Consider the following 9,728-nt stretch of genomic DNA (forward strand, 5'->3'; position numbering starts at 1 on the left):
TATACCCATCATGACTACCCGTCTGATAAGGGTACACCAGGCACATGTATCACAACCATATGTGCACGACATGGTGATCTCATATTATTATTATTATTATTATTATTATTATTATTATTATTATTATTGAGTGAGAGAGCAGTCCTTGCCATCAAAGTGACACTGGGGTAAAATATACGAAGCCCAGTATACCCATCATGACTACCCGTCTGATAAGGGTACACCAGGCACATGCATCACAACCATATGTGCTCAACATAGAGATCTCATATCAAGATAAACAGCGCATGACCTTGCAGGTGGGGCCCAGTTAGAATCTTCTTCAGGTCGAGTAGCACATCCTGCTCAAAAGGTCTCTGAATAAGGTTTGTTTAAGGATGTTAAATGAAACACCCATGTTTCCAAAGGTGACTTATCCAAACCTCAAAGAATTTCATGTTGGTGTTATGCCTAGGGTGCCATATATTTGGTTTTGTACATAGTATTGTTCTAGAGAATGTTTAAGAAACCATAAGAAAATTATGAGTTTGTATTAAAATTTGAGATTACATAGACAGTATTTTACGTAAGATATGGTCAGTTCCCATGAGCACTATCTTTTGAATTTCTGCCATTTTGGGGTTTCCTGGTATCTGAGCTAGGTAGCAATCAACCCCTTTTACTATCATTCCTAGGGCACCTATGACAACAGGTATTGTTTTAGTCTTCAGGTTCCACATTTTGCTATTTCAAGATCTTTATACTTGCTCAGGTTTTCAGTAGTTTTATCTTTATAACGTGCTTTCACTTCACTACCGAGCGCAGCTCTGTGTGCCTTGGGTATGTGCTGTGGTTTGCTGTGGTGCTCTTATGGTTACTGTATTGAAAGTGTTTTGCGTAGGATGTGTGCAGTACCCAGTAGTGCAATTTTCTGTATGTTATATATATTTGTAAGTCCTGATGTTTTTGTTATGTATTTGTCTGAATATTTTTTTATTATACCTAAGGCACCTACTATGATAGGAATTGTTTCTGTTTTTAGATTCCACATTCGAGTTTCCTCTGTTTCCAGGTCTTTTATTGTTATTATTATTATTATTATTATTATTAGCATATTGCATATTTACTTGTTTTATTTTTCTTCATTCAGTCGACCACAATTTATGTCCATCACTGTAATGTCCTCTACATCTGTCGCCCAGGTGGCAAATAAAAGAATTCGTCATCATCATCATCATCATCATCATCACCACCATCGCCGTCGTGGTTGTTATTGTTATTGCTGTTGTTGTGATTAGTTTTACCACTCGAAAAGTGACGCAAAACAACTGTAGACTCGTACGTGTATATGTGTGTGCATGTATGTGTATATGTGTTTGTGTATATGTTTTTGCATGTGTACATGTGTTTGTGTGTGTGTGGTATGTTAAGTGGTGTCGAAGATATAATTCAACAGGATTGTATTAGCGTTCAATGAAGAGACCGAGAGTGGGAGCATCAAGACGAAAGCTGCTGTTTGCAGCTCACAGTTTAGTTGTAGAAGAAAATGTATTATTATTTTATTTCAGTTTATTTCTCTGACCGCTGCTGACCCTTGCTCAACTGGTTCGCTGACAAGATGGAATTACCAACATGTGATCATGCAAAATGTATAAATGGACAGTGATACATGAGAACATAGCTCGGCATCTGTGTGTGTGTGTGTGTGGTGTAATTGCAGACATGTGCATATGTGTATATATGTAGATGCATATGAATGTCTGTGTATGTATGTAAACATATTTATAGAGATAAGTAGGTAGCTGCATAGACTGCTGAAGATATATAGGTGTGTATGTATGTACGTATGTATGTATGAATACATACATACATATATATATATGTACGTATGTATGTATGAATACATACATACATATATATATATATGTATGTATGTATATAAATATATATATACATGTGTATATACATATATATATATTCACATGTATGTATAAATATATATATATATATATATATATATATATATATATATATATATATACATGTATGGATGTATATATGTATGTATGTATAGGTGTGTGTATTTTGTGTGTATATGAATGTATGCATGCCATTGACCAGTATGTGTTCAGGGAAATGTAGTCCAATAACATAGCCAAATACAGGTATATCAAATACCATACGACATGAACACTTGAATCCTTCAAATTTATCTCCACCACCTCCCACCCCCCCAGAAGGTGTGTCACAATCACCAAATGGCAACTGAGATGCTGAGACTTAATAGATTGAACATACTTCTGCCCCCACCCACCAACTTTGTCACTTCATAACTTTTAGAAAAATGGATAGTTTTAAATGAATTTTTTCTACAAATAACTTTTTGGTGTTGTAGATGGCAAATATAGAAAGACAGACAGACAGACAGACTGATAGATAGATAGATAGATAGATAGATAGATAGAAAGATAGATAGATAGATAGATGGATGGATGGATAGATATATAGAGATAGATAGATAGCTACATAGATAGATAGATAGATAGATAGATAGATAGATAGATAGATAGAGAGATAGGTGTGTTAGTATGCTACCAAAGCCTGGCGTGACTTTTGTCGGCTATATCCATTGCAATTCTTTAATAAGATCAACCACCTCAAAAGCAAGCGAAAACCAGCAGAAAGACAAACAATAACACACACACAAAAAAAAAACAACAGAAAACAAGGAAGGAGAAAGAAAGAGAGACAAGAAGTGGTGGGGAGGGAGGGGGGAGGAAGACAGCAAACAAACTTGGAATCATTAATAGATTACCTCTTAACAATTACAGTGGAATCACACACACACACATATGCATACACAAACTTGTATATATGCTACCATTATAATGATTGTTGTTGTTGTTGTTGTTGTCGTCATCATCATAATCGTCATCATTATTATTATTATTAAGAAGGAAGGAAAGGTGATTGACCTCCAATGCGGTCATCATCAAAATGCCAACAACAACAACAACAAAATCAGCATCAGTTACGTGATCATCATCACCACAACAATAGTAACAAGCCAACAGAAGAAACCACGTTTTAGTTGTTCCACGTGCTATAAATAGCAACCAAATTCCCCTTAAATCATACCATATCATCTTTAAAATGTAATAGGGGACAAAGCATGATACTGGAAAAGAGAAGAAATTTGTTTCCCAATCACAAGGTTTCAGGTTCAATCCCACTGTGTGGCACCTGGGGCAAGAGTCTTCTACTACAGCTTCAGGCTGACCAAAGCCTTGTGAGTGGATTTGGTAGAAGGAAACTGAAAGAAGCCCATCGTGTGTATCTTTTATCTTTTACTTGTTTCAGTCATTAGACAGTGGCCATGCTGGAAGAAGAATTTGTCCATAACTAAATTTAAAATAACATCAATAACTGATGACTACACCACAATTGTAGTCATCACAATTGTTGCCATGTTAGTAATTCCAAAACGTATTTTCCAAAACTATCTCAATCGTGACCGTTCAATGTTACCTGACATCATTCGATAATCACTACAGTGCAACGATATAAATACATATATATATCAATACTTTTGCACAATTCATCTCCATCGAAAGTGTTCCCGGAAACATCAAACAACTCTTTCCCGTTCTTTTTAACCCAGAATCAGTCATGAAAGAATAACAAATTTAGTTTTTGTTTGTTTGTTTTTTCACACATAATGATCAAAAGGTGAAGACACCTCCGAAAGAAGGGGCCCGCCACGTCAAAACGGTAGAGGAGTAGGGGCCGAAACCGGACGTGGTTCCTCCTGATGATGTCTTGAGCTAACTGGATCCTATAAAGGAGCTGTTGTGGTAGCAGACCACCAAACATGGTTGAAATTCCTCCTTTGTTTGTTTGTTTGTTTTTTCACACATAATGATCCTGATATTGAAGTCGCTAATTAGTACGAGATTACTTATTGAAATTGAGGATTTATGAGGATTTACAAGGAAAAGATTTAGAGATAGAAAGATAAAAATTTCGTTGTCAACTCATGTAAGTTTCCAATGCTGTTTTATGGAAGCACTATAATTCTATTGTGAAAGATAAATAACTTTTTACTTCTAAGTTTAATAACAGAATCCAGGATGTGTTTGCTAACTACCCCAAACATTCTTTTAAGAATGTTTAGTTAACCCACATTTAGAGATGTTAATGAAATTGTCTTTGAGATCTTTGACTATAATGTAGAGTTTACGTGAGATTAGATAATCGATTCTGTCGTCTATTTTAAGGTTAGTGGCTAATGTCTTTGGTTTCATGGTTTATGAAATTCCTTGTGTTGGCATCAGGTTTTATATTTGTCTTGGCAATGTTATTGGACAAATGTCTATTATACATGCTTCTATTTCTTCCTTACAGTTATTTTTTTTGTTTTTGTTTTCCCGTTAATTTGTGAATGTGTGCACATGTGTACACACCTATGTGTGTGTAAGTGTGTGTGTGTGTGTATTACTGACATCGTAAGAATTAAGAAACGCCAAGAACGTGAAATAATTATTTTGAGTAACGATGAATCTTGAAACAGATAAAGCGATAAATGATAGCAAGTAGATATTGGGTTAAAACTCCCTTTGGATAGAATAAGTCGAAGGTTGCTAGACGGGAACTATATATATATATATATATATATATATATATATATACACACACACAGAGCCACTAAACCTTTTCTATTTTCTCTCCCTGTTTATTTCTGAGTTCTTTTCTGCCGAAGAGCATAGGCTCAAAGTGTAAGGGACTTTAGGAGGAGGTAAAGAGGCGTGGCTTTTGTATTCATATGGTCAGACTTGTTTGTTCAATACTTAGTGACCTTTTTGGATGGGGAAAGAGAAGAATTTTTGCATTTGAATTGGTCAAGGTTTTTAATTGAAAAATCAGATGTTGTTTTTGACTTTCTTCTGTAAAATCTATAATTGCATTTCCAGATCTTGTTTTTTTTATTCTTTTGTATTCATTAAAGAATGGTTGTGATGGATACTTAATACTATAACATTCAGAAAAACACAAACACACACACACGACATGCCTGTCGCGTCTTCACAGATTCTGTGAGCTTAACTTCAGTCACAAAGCATGGATATACCCAAAGCTATTGTAGATGACAAATTCTCAAGATGCCGCACAACAGGAATAAACGCAACCTCATACGGTTACTCAAGCAACTTTTTGACTAAATAGCCATGCCTGTGGCTACACTGTGCGAGCGTGTGTGTGTGTGTGTGTACGCCTAGAATGTATGCCCATATATTAATGTATGTTATGCACCTACATGCCTATGTTTGTATAAATACGCAACCACATACATAAGCTAAGGCATACATACATTCGTACATCCATTCATACATACATACCTAAATGCAAGCATGCATGTTCATACATATGTACGTACGTATATACATACATATATACATGCATACACATATAATCATGTGTGTGTGTGAGTTTGAATATATATATGTATGTATGCATGCATGCATGTACGTATGTATGTATGTGTGTGTCTGTATGAACTTGCATGTATATGTAGGTGAGTAGGTAAGTATTTATGCAAACACAAGCATGTAGATACATAACATACATTAATATACCGTAAAGTATAAGAAAAAAAAACACGTATGTTTCTGTTTATAGACACACATATATATGGAAAGATGTGGTGGGGGAAGAAATAAATAGCCATTGTGTCACGTGTGATAGACACTTCACACGATGACCACAACAATACGTCCATTAAAAGCCACTCCATTAACTAAATATCGTGTCCAGCACGAATTGTCTTCCATTTTTGAGTGAAGCAGACGACATTTGTTATGCTACGTCAGCATCTTAATTAGTGAAACAGGAGGAAAGTGGACAACATGGCGGCGTGGGTGGATAGTTTCCTTTCAATTTTAATGCTCACGGGGGCGATGTCATATCATCATAATACAATACAGAGCTGTTATCGGATCGTATCTCATCAAACGTCAAATATTGGAGGGGAAAACGGGGAAGAAACTTGGAAACTAGGAAACTATGGATTCTTGTGTTATGGAAACTATTCATTTATTTCTTGTAACGAGACGGTATTTTGGGAAAGGAACTTTTTTCCTAATCGCAGATCATTTGAGTTTATTATTTGCCTCTTCTGCGAAATGTTTTCTGCTCCTTTGTTTAATGGACCGAGTTCTGATAAAGTTCTGATGGGTCTTGCTTGATGTGCTGATATGACGACAGACTGCCAGTCGTCCCATTAATAAACTAGAGCTATCGTTGTCGAAGAATCCTTTAACTCGGGTCAGAGCTTCAGTCAGTGAAACTTGTGGAATTAATGAGCATGTAGCTTGTGCTCCCGAAGTGCGCCGCCCTCATTCGTTTACGCGTGTTGTTACTTAAATAAAGACAAAAGCGTGGAGACTACAAGAACAAAATAGAACAATCTCTAACATGTGGTATCATTTCAGCAAGTTGACTGATGAAATGATCCAGGACACATCGCCTGAGTTAAGTGTGTCGTAAACCTAGTTACTGAAACTGTAAGGTTTCGATTCCAGAACGCCTCCAACGATGTTTCTTGAAGGGGTGGTGAGGGGTACATTATTTTAAACATCCATAACTACATCAGAGAAGTTTAGTTCATCTCTCTTTCTCTCTTCCCAGCGTTAGAAAATGTTTCTTCTCTCTACAGCTAATAACCCTAATATGGCTGATAACTTCTCAAGATTTCGCCTTTACATAATGAGTCCTGGCCAAATGATTCTCTCCAGGTTGTACCTACGGGAGGAAGTGAAACTCAACACTTACAAGCTTGTGGCCTTGTGCAAAAAATTGCTGGCCTTGTGCCAAAATTTGAAACCAATATATCATTGTATACAGTGATATCGAATCTACCATTTCTCTTCGAAAATTTACGACCATTAATAGAGAGAGAGGTGGGGAGGTTATATATTCCTAATTGAAAATATTATTTACAAGATGGTGTACCGTCGGTTTTGTCACTTTTAGTAATGAAAACATGGAAGTGGAAGGAGCACATTATACAGTACGTAGAAGGAGGCGGTTGTGGAGGAGGTGGTGGTTGTGTGGAGGAGGATGAACGAGCAGCGACTGATAAAATAATGGATGGTAGAGGGTGGGGGTTCTGAAGGAAAATGCAACAGGATGTATCAGAGGTCTGCTGGGGATGGTGGTTGGGAAAGAAAAAATAGGCAAAAGGATAATAATAATTATTATCATTATTATTATTATTAAACAAGAGAAAGAAGAGGGAGAGATTGAGAGAAACGGAAGTAACGGGAAAATTATAAAACTGTTGGAGAAGGGGAGTAGATAAGAACAGGTGGAAAAGGGTGAGTAGTTGGAGGTGGGACCAAAGCGAAAGTGAAAGTAGGCCACCGGCAACAAGGACACAAGCACAAAGTGGGGAGGCTGATGGTGGGGTGAAGGTGTTTGGAGAGGGGTAGGGAGTTAAAGGTGTGGCTCTGATAACCTAAAGCAATATCCGGGTTGATGACATCGTGTGAGTCTGTGTGTATATGTGTGCATTTCCCATGTGAGTATGGTTACACGTACAAGTCTCTGTATATGACTGCATTTATATGCACAGTACATGACAGTACATTGTGTTGGTGTGGATGTGTGAATGTGACAATGTGTGTGTGTGTGTGTAGGTGCAGGCATAGCTGTGTGGTAAAAAGTTTGCTTCCCAACCATATGGTTCCGGGTTCAGTCCCACTGAATGGCACCTTCGCTAAGTGTCTTCTACTAAAGTATCAAGCCGACCCAGGCCTTGTGGGTGGATCTGGTAGATGGAAACTGAGAGAAGCCCATCGTATACATGTATGTATGTGAATATCAATGCAGTATATGGGGATTGGACAAGTGTAAACCAGTGTCAATGGTGGTTCAAGAAATATCGAGCCAGAAACTACAGCCTAGGAGATGAGCCTTGTCCTAAAAGTTCTGTAGAACTTGATGAGGACATCTTGGTGGAACAAAATCCCATTGTAACTGTTGAAGAACTAGCAGAGAAGCTTGGATTTGGTCATTCAACCAGTCATTCAAGTCAGCACTAGAAGCAAAACAACCATCTTTGGTTTCAAGACAAAAGGTGTTCTTCCATCAGGATAATGCTCAACCACATACAGTGAGGATGACATTCCAAAGGCTGGAGCAGTTTGAATGGGAAATGATGTCCCACCCACCATATTTGCCAGACATTGCCCCATCTGATTATCCTTTATTCCGCAGTCTTCAAAATCATTTGCATGGAAAAAATATGAATTCTAGAGACAAGGTCAGAACAGTATTGGAGGAGCATTTTTTTGTCACGTACAAGTGAACTTTGGAAGAGGGGCCTTGCAATTCTACCAGATAGATGGGAGGGAATTGTAGAAAATGAAGGAGAGTATATTTTAGATTCAAAAAGAAATTTGTTTATCTTAATTTTGAAAAGATAAAAGAAGTATAAAAAAACTATGCTATAAGTGTGTATGTGTGTGTGTGTGTGTGTGTGTGTGTGTGTGTGTGTGTGTGTAAATGTGTATGTTTTATGTATGTGCTTTTATGATTATATCTTTGTAAATCACCAACTCTTGTCAAGCCAACCAGCCTATGCCAGCATGGAAAACCAACATTAAATGGTGACGATGCTGCTGTTGCTGATGATGATGATGATGATAACCTCCCCAACACCATCTTTAACCTAAGTGGTAATACAAATAGGTATTACAAGCGTATATATAAGTACACACACACATGCACGTACACACATTCTTAAATGTATTTCAATCTTTTTCTGCCCCCAACACAGATGGTATTTTTACGCTCGTTTCCAACATACATTTCACTCAAAACTATTTCATATTTTTCATAATTAACGGCTTTTCATAAATATGAATTTTTAGTGTTTTCTTCTATAATTTAGTGGTATTCACACTTTATTCAACCATTTTAATAACTCGTACATTTTTTTTTTCCTGTAACAAGAGTACTTTACAGCATGCATACAAATATTATTCATATATAAATATATATATATATATTAATAATAATAAGGGAGTATAAAGAATTCATTAAGAGACTTAATAAATCAAAATTTCTTTACACATCTTCAGGAATAAATATAACACCAGAAAACTACATTCAGTTTAAAAATACAAACCGTTCATGGCGAAAAAATTTCACAATTCTCTCTCTCTCTCTCATTTCTCTTTTTTTTTTTCCCCATTTGTAATTTTATTTTTGATCTTTTATATAAATAAAGATATTTCCTCTATCTGGCTGCTTTTCTTTCTACAAAACGCGAAGTTACATTGCGGAACTGCTATTTTAACGAGCTGTGTCTATTTATCACCCGAAGAGATACATCTGCACCACCGGATGGCCCTGAACTAGTTGTTGAGCGTCCCACCCATAGGGGATCAATGCTAGATGTGTCGAAACAATTGTCGTGATTAACAATAAATTTACATATATTCCATCTTCTGTCTTTCATTTGCCATATATATTGGCTGCTTGTTTCTCTGGAGACTGTCAGAATAATGTAAACGCCTCTGACGAGAACCTAGTAAGGTTCAAAAATCGATTAAGGTTGTTCATCATTTTTTCAGTCTGCAGAGAAATGGCTAAAACTTGCTGTTTATAATTATACCATGTTACATGTTCATTATATGATATATACATGTATGTATATACAGTATATATATATATATATATATATATAT

This window comes from Octopus bimaculoides, chromosome 23 (assembly GCF_001194135.2).
Source record: "Octopus bimaculoides isolate UCB-OBI-ISO-001 chromosome 23, ASM119413v2, whole genome shotgun sequence".
Taxonomy (NCBI): domain Eukaryota; kingdom Metazoa; phylum Mollusca; class Cephalopoda; order Octopoda; family Octopodidae; genus Octopus; species Octopus bimaculoides.